Source organism: Dasypus novemcinctus, chromosome 15 (genome assembly GCF_030445035.2).
Source record: "Dasypus novemcinctus isolate mDasNov1 chromosome 15, mDasNov1.1.hap2, whole genome shotgun sequence".
Lineage (NCBI taxonomy): Eukaryota > Metazoa > Chordata > Mammalia > Cingulata > Dasypodidae > Dasypus > Dasypus novemcinctus.
Window position 1 is genome coordinate 108,560,100 of NC_080687.1, and position 16,705 is coordinate 108,576,804.

The 16,705-nt window shown below is 42.2% G+C and overlaps 1 pseudogene; it reads right to left on the bottom strand.

The window, feature by feature from the left end:
• Positions 1-14,694: 14,694 nt before the first annotated feature.
• Positions 14,695-15,435, bottom strand: LOC131273551 (14-3-3 protein gamma-like; annotated as a pseudogene).
• Positions 15,436-16,705: the final 1,270 nt, after the last annotated feature.

The window sequence follows — 16,705 nt, forward strand, 5'->3', positions numbered from 1 at the left end:
GCCAATGAGCAAAGGTTATGCTGATACCAGATAAAATCCTATACAAACCTATGAAAACTGAAAAACGGGGCTCAGAATTTGGAGATCGACTCTCCTCTGGGCCCGCATGTAATAAATCTATTCCTCCACCTCTCTGATTGCCATTTTGGGTTTTTTTGTCACTCGGAACTCCTGGCTTTGCTGCAACAATATGCCATATTTTATACTAGAATACTAATATTAATAATACACATACATAAACATAGTTAGACAGTTACAGATAGATGATAGATTGGTAGGTAGGTAGATATGTGTTGCAATGGGCAAATGTACACAGTATATTGTTTAATTGAGAAAACGGATCATACAACATTGTATATAGTTGGATACTATTTTATACCTGTATGTGTAACTGCATTTAATGCTGCCACCCAATGGAACCTGACACTTTATTGCAAAGATTTCATAAATAATTTTTAAATGTAAAATGAGTTCTTGGGCGAGCACATATAGGCAAGTCTAGTGACAGTATTGATGACGCAGACTTTTTGAAAACATTGCTTTCCTGCCTCTCTCTAACATAAAGAACAAATTAAAAAGAAACATTTTTAAACCACAGGAAAAAATAAACAGAAATGTTGTTTTCCTAAGTCCTGTAATGCCCATGACAGTAATAGTTCACGTCTAAAAATTCAGAATCTTTCTTTTCTTTTTCTTTCCTTTAGCTCTCATAACTTCCATCTTACCCTGATCTCTGAGTGGGAATACTTAAAAGTTCTACCCAAGGAATATACCCATGGGCTATGATTTCTGTGTTAGGACTTTGATTTTATCCTATCTAAAATGCCCTAAGACCTCAAACTGAGAAATTACCTTAAAAAGTGAATCTGAGGGGCTTCACGGCGTGCAGCTCCGGAGGCCCGCGGTGGGTTCTGTGCGGTCCCTGAGCCTGGTCGCCGCCCGGTCTCCGCGCTACCCCTGCGCGGCGCCTGCGCCTCCGCGCCCAGGGGCTCCCGCCAGGCCCCCCGCGCTGCCCCGGCTGCCTCCCCCAGCCTGCGGGCGGCGCGGAGGCCGAGGAGCGCTGGCTGCAGCACGTGCTGCCCCCCCCCCTTCCGGGAGGCGGCGCCTCAGCCTGCAGCCTCGGGATTCCGCCCCTGGGCTCCGGGCAGAGGGACCAGCGCCTCCGCGGGGCCTGTGCGTGCGTCCGCCTCTGGGTGCGTGTCAGTTCCTGTCCCTGTGTGACCGCCGCTGATCGTCCGTCCCTGTCCAGATCTGTGTCCACTTCTGGGTGCGTGTCCGTCTGTCTGGTGTCCCTTGTGCTTGGATGCTCCTCTCGCCGCTCCCCGCCCCCAAGCGCCTGGTCCAGGTCTTTCATGCACCCCGGTGCCTCCGTTTCCAGTTTGGTCCCAGAGCTGCGCCGCTCGCTTGCGTCCTGGTGGCTTTCCGTGTTTCCCTCCCTCTGGCCGCTGTTGTATTCTGTCCCATCTTCCCCTCTTCTTCCTGCCTCCCTCCGTTGCCCGGTAGGCCTCATGCTCCTCCTGGAAGCCCACCCCAGGGGCCTCGGGCCGTCGCAGGGAGCGTGGGCGCGGGGTGTGGGGAGACCCTTGCGGGCACTGGAGGCCCAGCTCCGGGGGCTACTGGGGACCTTCCTGCCTGCGAGCGGCTCCCGTGGAGAGGGGGCTCCTGAAGCCTTTGTCTTCCCGCACCTCCCCGCCCCTGCCCTCGAGTCCTTCCACACCCGCAGGGAACCGGTTGGGTGGTGGCCCCTCAACCCACTCAAGGGGAAGAGGGAGGCAGGCCACTGCCTCTCCTGGGGGACCCCAGTGGGAGCTGTGCAGGCTGGGCGTGGTGGGGTGCCTCCTATTGTTTGAAGGGGCTTGGCTGCAGGTGTGTGTGGGGTCTCCCTGCTTCTGGGCATGAGGTAATCCCTTACTGAGGGATCCTGCCCAGATGGAAACAAGGAAGAGCCCCCTCTACTGGGGTCTGGGTTTATCACTTCCTCCCTGCAAAGCCTCTCGCTTCTCCATGCTGGAAAGACTTTATCCTGCTTTCTCTGCGGTCAGCACCTCCTTTATGGGTTGGGGATTTTTTTTCTCTCTCTCTCTATTTTTTTTAAATGTTAGGTTAAAAAAAATGAAGTCCCCATATACCCCCTACCACCCTCACCCCACTCCTCCCCCATCAACAACCTCTTTCATCATTGTGTCACATCCATTGCATTTGGTGAATACATTTTGGAGCACTGTTGCACCACATGGATAGTGGTTTACATTGTAGTTTACACTCTGACCCAGTCCAACCAGTGGGCCATGGCAGGACATATCATGTCCCCCCCATCCCCCTCACCGCACTCCTCCCACATCAACAACCTCTTTCATCATCATGGGACATCATTGCGTTTGGTGAATACATTTTGGAGTACTGCTGCACCACATGGATGATTATTTTTATTGTAGTTTACACTCTGACCCACTCCAACCAGTGGGCCATGGCAGAGCATACAGTGTCCAGCATCTGTCCCTGTCGTACCACCCAGAACATCTCCAAGTCCTGAAAATGCCCCCACATATATATCTCTTTTTCTCTCCCCCTACCCTCAGCAGCTACTGTGGCCACTTTCTCCACATCAATGCTACAATTTTTTCCATTACTAGTCACAATAGTTCCCCAGTAGATTATCAGTAAGTCAACTCCTGTGGATCCTGGGATGGTTATGTCCACTCCACCTCTATATCAAGAGGGGGCTTAGATTCCACATGGATGATGGATGCAATTCTCCTGCTTGCAGTTGTAGGCACTCTTGGCTCCCTGGTGTGGTGGTTGACCGGCTTCACCTCCCTATTCAATGGCCAGGATAAGTCCAATAAACCAGAGGGTACGATTTGCAAGTCTGCTGAGGCTCAGGGCCTGGCTGTCACTTGGACAGTCCAGAGATTCAGGTCTCCTGAGTGTACACCAATCCAGTGCCAACCACAGGTCCAGTGAAAGTGATGAAGAGGCATGTGTAGAGAGCTCATGTCTGAATTCAACTTCACACTCAGGAACACAAACTCTAAAGAGGGCCAACTGACATGGCACTGAACTCCAGAGCCATCTGCCATAACCATAGAACCTGTGGGTCTCTGTAGTCCTCAGGAGAATCAGTACCTGGTATTGTACCTTCTTTGGCTGTCTCTAGGACCCTGCTGAGGCATGTAAAAGGGTGACCCCTCTGATGACCTCCCAACTCTTTTTTTGGAGACTTATAGCCATATAAACACATTTTTCTTTTCCATTTCCCCCTTTTATTCAAGGTCTAAAAGCAGTTTTTAACACCAGGTGTTACATATAGGCTGAGATATTTTGCTGGTCTGAGTTGACCCTTTTATTCAAGGTCTTTTTCTAGTTACATAGTCAGCTGGTGCTTGGTAGTAATCCCTTGGTGCCAGGGAGGCTCCTATCCAGGAGTCATGTCCCATGCTGGGGAGAAGGTAATGCATTTACATGCTGAGTTTGGCTTAGAGAGTGGCCACATTTGAGCAACATGGAGGTTCTCTGGAGGTAACTCCTAGGCACCCTGCAGCTCTAGGCCCAGTTCATATTTCAGGCACACAGGCTCATAAGCATAGTCTTCAGTATCAAGGGCTCATTGTTGGATCATCCTTCTTTATTGGCCTTTGCCATTGCACTTGAGGGATTGTTGCTGTTCCATTGGGGAGTGCTGGCTAGAAACTCAGCACTCCCTCAGTTGTCATTTTTAACTGTAACCACTATGAAAATATGCAAACATTTTTATGTGCCCTTTATACATGCACTGGAGAACTCCCTCCCAACCATGTGCCCCCCATCAATAACACCCAACACCAATATTCCTCCCCTGCCATAGTTGAACTTCTCTGTGGTCCAAACCTTCTTAAAAAATGAAGCCTAGTATGTTGCCAGAATCCATTAATAGTAAAATGGAATATAGTGATGGGTTTAAAGTTAGATACAGAATACATACTAATTTAGAAAAATTAAATAAAGTAAAAATAAGTTGGGATATCCAAAATGAAAAAGCTTTCTTTTTTACATTTTGTCTTTCATCACTGCAGTATGTGTTGCCCTGTATGTACAGTGGCAAGGCAATTTCTTTCATTTCTTCCTCAGTGTCTACATCCTTTCTTCTTTTTTCTAATTATTAATTTTGTCTTCACAAAAGTTTTATATTGGGGGTAGGGGGTATTTGGGGACCTCATTTTTTTTTAATGTAACATTAAAAAAGTAAATAAAGACAAAAAAAGTATTAGATCACAGTAATTCACATATATAATAATATAGGGCACTCCCACATATTCAACATCAAACACTTTGTCCCTTCCCATGCAATGATATTTTTACATGTTCATATTATATTTGCTGCAGCTGATGTACAGATATTGAAATGTAGTTTTCAACCAAGGTTCCATTTTCTTTACATTATGGTTTATATTTTAGACTATGCAATTTTCTAAATTTTTAGTTATCTTATGCTTTACTTTATGCTTTACATTTCAGTGTATAGACTTTTATACATTTTTGTTGTAATTTAACATGTCTGATATCCATCATTGCATGATCTTATGGAACACTTCCATTGCCCCACAGTTATCCTGATTCCATCTGTTCAATACCTCTCTCCCCCTCCACACAGCACCCACAATAACAATCTTCATTACTTGAAGGACCATATTCACAAATACTTGCAGCAATATTGAGGTCTTCACATACTTGACTGCCCTAACCCATTGGGAGCCACCAATTCTCTCAAAAGACACAATTCCATCTGTTTGAGAACATCAGTCATCCCCAGGATGTGGGTATACCTTCACACTCATTGTATAGGTCTCCACTCAATGATATAAGCCACTATGACAAAAAGAGCACTCATTCCTGAGAAAGCTGCCCTGTGTCAGATGTCCCCCCTTAAGCATCTTAAAAAGGTAACCTTATTATATTTTTTAATGAATTTTCTCAACATTATAGTTTCAACAACGTACCTGACAATCTCCTATGTCAAAATGTTCCCCGACCCTCCCCCCAATTTCTTGGGTGATCTGGCCCATCCTCCCATCCCTAGCACCCCTCAAACCCTCAAAGCTCCACCCAAAGATATCCCTATGCCCCCATTTTATCCCTTCCCTGTACAAATACTTACCTTCAGCTTATCATAGATAAGGTTGTGTCAGGTCACAACCTTCCTCTCCCCCCAACTTCCTTTAACCTATCATCCAGTCTCTAGCTCTCGGAGACAGCTTGGTATTCTTATTTCATATCAGAGACATCATATAGTATTTGTCTTTCAATGCCTGGCTTGCTTCACTCAACATAAGGTTCTCAAGATTCACCCATGTTATCACATGTGTTTGTAATGTATTCTTTCTTAAAGCGGAATAGTATGCCATTGTGTGTATATACCACATTTTATTTATCCATTCATCTCTTGATGGGAATTTGCATTGATTCCAACTTTTGGCAATAGTGAATAGTGCTGCTATGAACATTGTTGTGCATATATCAGTTTGTGTCCTTGTTTTCAGTTCTACTGGGTATATATATGCAGAAGTGGAATTGCTGGGTCATATGGCAAATCTGTAGCTAGTTTTTGAGAAACTACCAAACTGTCCTCCAGAATGGCTGGATCCTTTTGCATTCCCACCAGCAGTGGATGAGTGTTCCCACTCCTCCACATCCTCTCCAGCACTTGTACTCTTCTGTTTTTTTTGATAGCTGCCAGTCTCATGGGAGTAAAATGGTATCTCATTGTTATTTGATTTGCATTTCCCTAACAGCTAGTGATTTGGAATATTTTTTCATGTGCTTTTTAGCCATTCATATATCATCTTTGGAGAAGTGTCGGTTTAAATCTCTTGCCCGTTTTTTAAATGGGTTGTTTGTCTTTTTATTTTTGAGATATAGGAGTTCTTTATATATGCAGAATATCAATCTCCTATCAGATACATGGTTACCAAATATTTTCTCCCATTGTGTAAGCTCTTTTCACTTTCTTGATAAACTCCTTTGAGGTGCAGTTAGTTTTAATTTTGAGGAAGTCCCATTTATCTATTTGTTCTTTTGCTGCTCATGCTTTGGGCATGAAGCTCATGAAGTCATTTCCTATTACAAGGTTCTATAGATGTTTCCCTACATTGCTTTCTAAGGTCTTTATGGTCTTGGCTCTTATATTTAGGTCTTTGATCCATCTTGAGTTGATGTTTGTATAAGGTGTGAGTGGGTAATCCTGTTTCATTCTTTTACATGTGGATATCCAGTTCTCCAGGCACCATTTGTTGAAGAGGCCACTCTCTGCCAGTTGAGAGGGTTTGGTGGCCTTGTGGAATACCATATGGCTGTATATATGAGGATCAATATCAGAACTCTCAGTTCAGTTCCATTGGTCAATGTGTCTATCCTTGTGTGAATACCATGTTGTTTTCACTTCTGTAGCTTTGTAGTCTGTTTTGAAGTCAAGTAGTGTGATTTCTCCAATATCATTTTTGTTTTTCAATAAGTCTTTGACTATTTGGTGCCTCTTTCCTTTTCAGATAAAATTCATAGTTAATTTTTCTAGTTCACTAAAGAATGCACTGTTGATTTTTACTGGGATTGCATTGAATCTGTAGATCAATTTTGGTAGGATAGACATCTTAATTATATTTAGTCTTCCTATCCATGAAAAGGGACTATTCTTCCATTTAATTAGGTCTTTTTTATTTCCTTGAACAGTGTTGTGTAGTTATCTGTGTATAAATCTTTTATATCTTTAGTTAAATTTATTCCTAGGAATTTGATTTTTTAATTTACTATGGTAAATAGTATTTGTTTCTTGACTTCCTCCTCAGATTGCTCATTATTAGTGTACAGAAATGCTACTGATTTTTGCACATTGATCTCATAACCTATGATTTTACTGAAATCATTTATAAGTTCTAGAAGTTTTCTTGTAGACATCTCAGGGTTTTCTATGTATAGTATCATATCATCTGCAAATAGTGAAATTTGGACTTCTTCCTTTCCAGTTTGGATGCCTTTTATGTCTGGTTCTTGCCTCAGTGCTCCATGCTCTACCAAATGTTAAATAGTGGGGTGATAGTGGGCATCCTTGTCTTGTTCCTGATCTTAGAGGGAAAGATTTTAGGATTTCAAGATTGTAAACTGTGTTAGCTGTGGATTTTTCATACATACCCTTTATCATATTCAGAAAGTTTTCTTCTATTCCAATCCTTTACAGTGTTTTTATTAAGAAAAGGTGATGTATTATGTCAAACACTTTTTCTGCATCTGTAGATATGATCATGTGAGTTTTTTCTTCAATCTGTTTATGAGGTGTATTACATTAATTGATTTTCTTATGTTGAACAATCCTTGTATACCAGGAATCAATCCCTCTTGGTCATGTTGTTTAATGTGTTGTTGAATACAATTAGCAACATATTTTGTTGAGGATTTTTGTGTCTAGGTTCATTAGAGAGATTGATCTGTAGTTTTTCTTTCCTGTGGTGTCTTTGTTTGGCTTTGCTATTAGGATAATGTTGGCATCATTGAATGAGTTAGGCAATGTTTCTTCTGTTTCAATTTTTTGGAAGAGTTTAAGCAAGATTGGTGTTAGTTCTTTCCTGAACGTTTTGTAGAATTCACTTGTGAAGCCTTCTGGCCCAGGGCTGTTCTTAGTTGGGAGGTTTTTAATGACTGATTCTATCTCTTTACTTGTGATTGTTTTGTTGAGATCATCAGTTTCTTCTTTCATAAATGTAGTTTGCTTATGTGTTTCTCAGAATTTGTTCATTTCCTCTAAATTGTCCTTCTTGTTGGAATATAGTTTAGTTTTTCAAAGAATCCTCTTATGATAGTCTTTATTTCTGTGGGGTTATTGTTGACATCCCATTTCCCATTTCTTATTTTGTGTATTTTCATCTTCTCTCTTTTTTTCTTTATTAGTCTATCTATGGGTTTGTCAATTTTATTGATCTTCTCAAAGAACCAGCTCTTGGTTTTGTTTATTTTTTCAAGTGCTTTCTTATTTTCTATTTAATTTAGTTCTGCTCTGATCTTTGTTATTTCTTTCTTTCTTCTTCCTTCAGGTTTTATGGTTTTTTTTTTTTTTAGAATTCCTTCAAGTGTGCAGTTAGTTCTTCAATTTTAGCTTTCTTCTTTTTTGATGTATGAATGTATGGCTATAAATTTCCCTCTCAGTACAGCTTTTGCTGCATCCCATAAATTTTGATATGTTGTGTTATCCTTTTCATTCATTTCAAGGTAGTTATTGATTTCTTTTTAGATTTCCTCCTTGACCCACTGTTTTTCTAAGAATGTGTTTTTTAACTTCCTTATCTTGTTGCCAAATCTGGGTCTCTGGTCCTTGCAGACTTCCAGCTTCATTCCACTCTGGTCAGAGAAAATAGTTTGTATGATTTCAATTTTTCTGAATTTATTTCTCTGTGTCCTAGTATGTGGTTTATATTGAAGAATGATCCATGTGCACTTGAGAAGAATGTATATCCTGCTGTTTTTGGGGTATAATGTTCTGTATATGTCTACTAGGTCTGTTTCCTCTAATACATTGTTCAAAATCTTTAGTTCTTTATTGATTCTCTTTTGAGATGTTCTGTCCAAAGGTCATAGTGGTATATTAAAGTTCTGCACTGTAATTGTAGAGGCATCTATTCCATCACTTAGTTTTTCCAGTGTTTGCCTTATGTATTTGGAGGTGCCCTTGTTAGGAACATACATGTTTATGATTATTCTTTCTTCTTGAAGAATTATCCCTTTCACTAATATGCAGTGCCCATCTTTGTCTCTCACAATTGTTTTACATTTTAAAACTACTTTGTCTTATGTTAATATAGCTACTCCAGCCCTTTTTTGGTGATTGTGTGCTTGTAAGATTGTTTTTCAGCCATTCACTTTCAACCTCCTTGAATCCCTGGGTCTAAGATGTGTTTGTTGTAGACAGCATATGAATGGGTCATATTTCCTTATCCAGTCTTCTAGCCTGAGTCTTTTGACAGGTGAGTGTAATCCACTGACATTCAGTGTTATTACTTTCAAGAAATTACTTATATTAGTCATATTTTCTTTGAATTTATGTTTGTCATATTTTGTTAGATTTTTTTGGTCTTTTTATTTGCTCTTACACTCTCCTCCAACACTGTTTCTCCTGTTTTTTCTTTCTTCCTGCAGAACTCCCTTCAGTATTTCTTGAAGGACAGGATTCTTGTTGGCATACTCTCTTAGTGTCTGTTTATCTGTTTATATTTTGAGCTCTCCATCAATTTTGAATGCTATTTTCACTGAATATTCTTGGTTGCAAATTCTTTTTTTTCAAAGATTTATTTTTTATTTATTTCTCTCCCCTTCCCCCCCACCCCAGTTGTCTGTTCTCTGTGTCCATTTTGCTGCATGTTCTTCTTTTTGTCCACTTCTGTTGTTGTCAGTGGCACAGGAATCTGTGTTTCTTTTTGTTGCATCATCTTGCTGCATCAGCTCTCTGTGTGTGTGGCGCCATTCTTGGGCAGGCTGCACTTTCTTTCACACTGGGCAGCTCTCCTTATGGGGTATGCTCCTTGCGTGTGGGGCTCCCCTATGCAGGGGATACCCCTATGTGGCACGCACTCCTTGAATGCATGTCTTTGGGTAGGCTTATTGGGATTTCTGCTATTTGGGGTGCATTGTGCTTCCTGGACATGGACATCCATCTCCCTCAATAGGTTTGGGAAGTTTTCAGCCATAATTTCCTCCAAAACCCCTTCTATTCCCTTTCCTTTCTCTTCTTCTGGGATGCCTATAATGCATATGTTTGTATGTTTTGCATTGTCATTCAGGTTCCTAAGTCCCTGCTGGATTTTTGCTGTCTTTTTATCGATCAATTCTACTATATGTTTGATTTCAGATGTACTGTCTTCCACATCACCAATTCTTTCCTCTGCCTCTTCAAATCTGCTGTTATTTGCTTAGAGTGTATATTTGATTTCTTAGATTGTGCTATTCATCCCCATCATATCCATTATATTTTTATGTATGATTGCAATTTCTTCTGTATTCTCTCCAAGTGTTTTCTTCATATTCTTAATCTCTTCCTTCACTTCATTAAATTGGTCCCTAATATATGATTTGAGAGCTTTAATTTCTTGTTTGATGTTCTGGTCTTCTTCCTTGCTTTTAGTTTGTTCACTGGACTGGGCCATGTTTTCCTGATTATTGGTTTGTTTTGTAGTTTTTTGTTGCTGTCTGGTCATCATTTTATCTTGGTAGGTTTATTCAGTTGATTAGCTTCTTTGTCTGGTCTTGTGGTTTAATTAGTTGTTTTTGTGTGAATGTTAACTCTTCTGTCACTTTGTTCTTCTTATTCCATTGCCTTGTTTTTGCTAAGTTCACTTGAAGGAAAATATTAGGGCAAGAGAAAGCAAAAGGAGTAAGAAAAGAAAAAGGATAATAGTATTGATAGTAAATGTTAACAGAAGAACCATGTGAGATCTAGGAGAATGGATATTAGACTCATGTAAGCTGTGTAGAGTTATAACAGTAAGAAAAGTGGAGTACCTATAATGAGACAGTAAACTGAATATGGGGAGGAATATAGAATGAATTAAAAGACCAGTGTGGTCAGGATAGAGAGAAAGAGAAAAGAAAGGACAATAATATAGAGAGTGAATAAGACAGAAAACAGTACAAAGGTATTAGACATAAAAAGACAGAAAAATTGGGGGCTAAAAAAAAGAGAGGTAGAAAATAAGAGACACAATAAATGATGGAGGATAGAAAGATGTAGAGGAAAGTGGATAGCATTATTAGCCAAAATCAGTACACACAGAAAAGAGGATATCTAGGATGAGGAAACACAGCAAATGTGAATCACTCCCTGCAGCACCTAATATAAAAAATATAAAAAAGCAGAGAATAAAAGGGAAAAAAGGGGGGTGGTGGAAAGCAAGCAAGTAAAAGGAAAGAAGAAAAGGAAAGGGCCCTTGGGGGATAAAAAGGAAGGAAAAACAAGAAAACAAACAAACACAAAAGACCAGACAAAGTTTCAAGCAAGGAATTCTCTTTGCAGTTAAATAAAATGCTTAGGAGTCTGACCTTCCCCCTTTCTCCCTTTCTCAATTCCCTCCTCCCATGGCAGCAGGAAAGCTGTGTGAGGGTTCCAGCAGGAAATACAAGTGGGTCCTTGGTGAACCAAATCACCAGAAAACACAATGATTCCTAATTTCCAAAGACAGAGCACCCACACCTCACCAGAGCCCCCAAATATGCTATTGGAAGCTTTGAAAACACATCCTATAGTCCCTCTTCCTTAGGTTTACTACAGAGGGCTAGTTGATTTTTTGACTCCTGCTTCTCCCAGACCAAATTTCGTATCCCAGGGCATTTAGGTAAATTGGGCTTTCTCAGTAGATTTACTTCTCCTTTCTTCCCAGGCTCTCCCCAAGCCTGCTGGTATGCTCCCCGAAGCTCAAAAAAAAAAAAGGGGGGTGGTGGGGGGGGAGGGGGCCCAGGAAATTGAACCCACACTTTTGTTCAGCCCCTCTGCACCTCCCACCATAACCCTCAGAATCAGGGAGTCAGTCCAAAACCAGAGGGTTAGGATAATCCTGATGGACTCAGGAGAGGGAAGTCCGGGATATTGTGGACTCAGGGTATGTGGGTCTGGAACATGGGCTATGGGGGCTTAGGGGTCGTGGACCTGGGGACCACACTTCTGGGAAACACAGGTCTTGGAAACACTGCTGCACTACTGACGGTTCAGGGAACACTGACTGCCAGCCCTAGGGGGAAGGGTCCCACCTCCCCACAACTTCTGACCTCAGTGCTAGAACCCACAATTCTACCTTTAGCAAGCACTACTTCTGTTGCAGTCTCTCCATATCCATGTCCAAACACCTCCTGCCTTGCAAGCCACCAAGACAGGCCCCTCCAGCAAGATTCCAACCCTACTGAGCTGGTCCTTTGCGGGAGGGATTATGGAGTGCACTCACTCAGATGAGATCTTGCCCTGCCTCCTCTCTTTGGTTTCTTAAGATGTCAGGACACTTCTTTTTTTGACATCAGATCTGTAAGTTTATTTGCTCAATGTACGATAGCTACATAATGACTCACATTCATGATATCCCATCATGCTAAGAATGCTAAGAATGCTAAGAAAACTGCTAAGAATGGTCCGTGTGTGAAATAATTCCTTAGAGAAATATGGAGTTGGAAAAGTAATCACTGATTAGACCTTAAAAATAGTTCACTGCATAACATGACAAAAAGCACAAAGGCTCATTCAGAGAACATAGTCATTGTTCTCCTACACTGTAATGGTTATAATTTCACCATGACAAACACCAGACATTAAGATTAAGCTAACACTGGTGTTTCTTTTACTCCCCTCCCCCTTTAAAAACAAAATATATAACTGCATGTCACTATAGCAACATCCAAAACAGATCAATTTGTTACGATCACTATTGGTAGAGCAAACTTTACCCCCAAAAGGAAAAATTAAATTAAAAAGAAAAAGAAAAACTTTAAATAATTTGAGGACTTAAATTTTTGTCATAGTAGTACCTAAAACACCTACAGTATAAATTAATAAATTTTAAATTACTGTATAGAAATACTACACTAGCATGCACAATATTGTATCAATAGAGTAATGGAGGGGTAATCATTTCACTGGAGAGATAGTATGATAGGCAAGTGTATTTCTTTAAAAATAAAGAAAATCATTCAAGCTGCTTAAATATCAAGTCTCCCTTTCCCCTCTTCATTTTTAGCCTTCAAGTATTTTATTTTGCATTATTCTAAAAAGCAGCCAGAGCCAAAGCTGAAATTTAAAAGAAAAATAGGTTTTGTAATTCCAGTAAATCATTTCCAAATGCTACAAGGAAAGACACAACACTGCTCATTTGACATGAAGATAAAGGAAAAAAAGCCCTGCCCCACCCCCAATCTTTCCCCATCTACAGCATTTACTCTAGACTCCTGCAAGGGCACAAAAGCTGCAAAGCTTTCTCCTGTTGATTCTTCAGGTGGAGTTAATTGGGACTCCTGCTCTAGCACATGGAGGGGCCTTCTAAGGAAAGTCATGCTGGGTAAACTGCAATGCCAGAGAGTACACTGATCCCATGTCATTGCATTCTTCTACCTTCACTGTATCTGGATCCTGTTAGGTATATCCATCTCCTAAATACATGCTCAAATTTGGTATTAGCAAAAACATGGGTCAAGTTTTTCCTCAATTACTACTCACACCTCCCCTTGCCTATGTAAAACAAATAAAACAAGTCCAATGTCATTACTTAATTCTTGAGAGTTCACACTGTTACTGATTTTTTATATATCTCAGCACATGTACAAGTCACGTTTACACTAACATTGATTCAAAAAGGAGAATGAGGGACTTAGGGCTAACTGAAAACAAATTTGTGGAAATAGCAATGTAGTTTCCTTCCATTCCAAATTGTGTGCTGATTGCACAAGAGAAGTGACTCTCCAACATCTATGCTTTCACTAAAAGAAAAAAAATACATAGAAAAAGTTATGGTCAAACAGGAGTATTTATTACCTGATAATGATTTTAGTTTATCTTCCTATACAATTACTTGGGGAAGGAGTGTTTTCCCAGGAAGAAAGACTGACACACAAGGATCCCTAAATTTGACAATGTTTATGAATACAACTCTTCCTTTTGGATTTTCCTACCAGTAAATCTTCTAGCACCTGAATTATCACACTGCACCACAAACTCTCAAAATGACCACACAACTTCTACAACCCAACAGCACCTACAACCCAACTGGCTGCCATCAGCATCAGGTACAGTGGGAAAAATCAAGTGAAAAAGTGAAGTGGCAGTATAATCCCTGAGGAAGAAGCTGTGGCATTTTAAAAAATCAGAATGTTCTTTGAAAATACCAACACAGTAAATGACATACAGACCTGAATTTTCTGTTTTTGTGGTGCTTAACATTTCTATTAAAGTGGTTAAAATTTTTGAGGTGAATTTAAGATAAGAGGAAAAAAGGACAAAAATCCCACAGCCAGCCTGCCAAGCACCTGTTAACTAAAACATAAAGTAGCTTTGATTCTCCTCAGGCAAGCTTTTTGGCCCAGGGGACAGATAACACCAAAACCAACCTAGATAAAACTGAGTAAGAGTGTAAAGCCAAAAAACACTAGCAAAGAAAAATATACAGTCAATGGTTTGATGTTACATATGGCTGCAATGTAGATATACTTTAAACTGCAATTTAGCGTTAATACTGTAAACTAATCAGAGACTTCAGGAAAGCGGCAAGACCCAAACCATAGGATAAATATAACTTATGTTCTAAGTCTGTCAGTTTGGGATCTAAACTATTCCATGTCTGGTAGAGTACACCCTGAAAAAAAGGCACAGCTAAAACAGATGAGATAGAAAGTACCCAAAACTTAAGAGCATATGTACAAAAAATCCTTACTGGAACCACAGAACTTACTGAATGAGGGCCATTCCATTTAAGTTAAAGACAGTTCCATGTGCATTCATCTACAGAACAGTCCATATGCCAGTGTGAGGCTGCTATTCCAATACCAGCATAGCTAGCCTGACTTTCCACTAGTGGTATTTTGGCAAAAATGTCAAAGAGGCAATCAAAGACAGGACAGGTCATGGGTTTCTCCCTAGGAAGGTCACCCCTCCTTTTCCCTCCCCCACCTGACCCCCATCAGCATGTGCAGCCAGTCCACCTGGGGGCCTTAGTTGTTGCCTTCTTCACCATTGTCGTCTTGCTGAGTGCTTGTCCAGAGCATGAGGTTGTCACGGAGAAGCTGCATGATGAGAGTGAAGTCCTTGTAGTGTAGTCCTCATTGAGAGTGTCGAGCTCGGCAATGGCATCATCAAAAGCAGTCTTGGCCAAGTGGCAGTCTTGCTCTGGGGCATTCTGGATCTCATAGTAGAAAATGGAATAATTGAGAGCAAGGCCTAATCTAACGGGTGAGTAGGCTGCATGTGCTCCTTGCTGATCTCATGGACCTCACTATAGGCCTTCTCAGGGGACTCCACAACCGTCACCCTTTTCTCTCCTGTGGCTACTTTGCCAGGTAGCGGTAATAGCCCCCTTTCATCTTCAGGTAGCACACTTTACTCTCATACTGGGTCTCGCTGCAATTCTTGATCAGGTAGTTATCCAGCAGGCTCAGCACGTCCTGACATACTGCTTCCAATGCCTTCTCTATTTTCTCACGGTAAGCACGAACCATCTCTATCTTCTCATTACCATCTGCAGAGGTCTTCTGCTCACTGCTACTGATGACCCTCCAGGAAGAACGGCGTGCCCTGACAACATTCCTGTAAGCCACAGAGAGAAGGTTTCTTTCTTCATTGGACAGGGGCTCATTCAGCTCTGTCACGTTCTTCACAGCCACGGCCGTGTGGTCATAGCGCTCCGCCTGCTCAGCCAGCCAGGCTTCCTGCACCAGCTGCTCGTGGTCCACCATCTTCACAGGCTGGTTGGGCTGCATGAGGAGACCAGGGTGGCCTGAAGTGCACGGAGGGTGGCTATGGCACGGTGGGAGCCCGTGTGCCAGAGGGACCGACCCAGGAAGTGACCGGCTCTGGTGGCGGTGACACTGAGGCTGCTGCTCAAGCTGTGACAGCGGGACTGGGCACGAGGCAGCTCAGTGTCAGGACACCTTTGAGCAGAAATTGGAGGCCCCTGAGTAATTCATTCAGCACATGTTCATGGAGCATGCCAGTCCAGCAGCCCCACCTGGAACCTGGCTCTGAATGTCTGGAATGGGAGGGGTCTGAGGGGCCATCTGCTCCAGGACCCTCACCTGTTGCTCAGCATCTCCAGGCAGCCACTCCCTCTTTCCTGTCCCTCCTCCTGTCGCCTGACAGACCCTGCCCCCAAGGGCCTGTATATCATCCCAGTAGAACAATGCTAATGCCATAGGTGTTTACTGAGCATTTACTATGTGCCAGGTGCCTTAGTGTTCTGCTTCAGCTTAATCCTTGCTCCCTTGTCCCTCCTTCTATGCTCTGACCTCAGTTTGCTCTGACCCCAGAGCTTGCCCCTGAATGTCCTGGCAAGGCCTGGCTGCTTCCAGGGAGGAGAGCCACCCATAGGAGGCCAAATCAGAACCCAACTGCCACACTTTTCCTTGTTGTCTCCTCACCTGATCTCTAGTTCTCCCCTCACAAACAAGACCCCCACCCCACCTGTACCTGGAAAGCCACCCCCTACTCGCCTGCTCTGCAAGCACCCACAAGTCTTCCTTCAGGTCCCAGTTCAACTGCTGCCTCCCTGGGCAACCTTCCTTTGACTCCTCCAAGCAGACTTCCCTACTCCACAGCCTGTGCTCCCTGCTCCCCTTGTGCTCTCTCTGCTCCTTATGGCATTTGTGGCATCATCACTTCAGCAAGGCTGTCTCCATTTCCCTTTAAGGTACTGTCCAAACTGAGTCCTCTCACTGTCTTACCTGGAGAAGCTACACAGCAGGTACCCAGTCAACACTGGATTAAAAAATGAACTTATGGCTATGAAAGGTCTTGGAGGCCAAGGATATTGGAATCCTGAATTCTCAGAAGGACTCAAAATGTGATGTTCAGAGAGGGCCCAGCTTAGAGCCCTTAGAGCCAGAGTAGATGAGAACTGGAAGTGTGGCCAAGCACCCAGGACAAGCCACCAGCCCCGGACACTTGTACCTCCAGGAGTGTTGCAGCAGCTGTGACCCCTGAGGCTTAAACCCCTGTGGGTGTATGAAG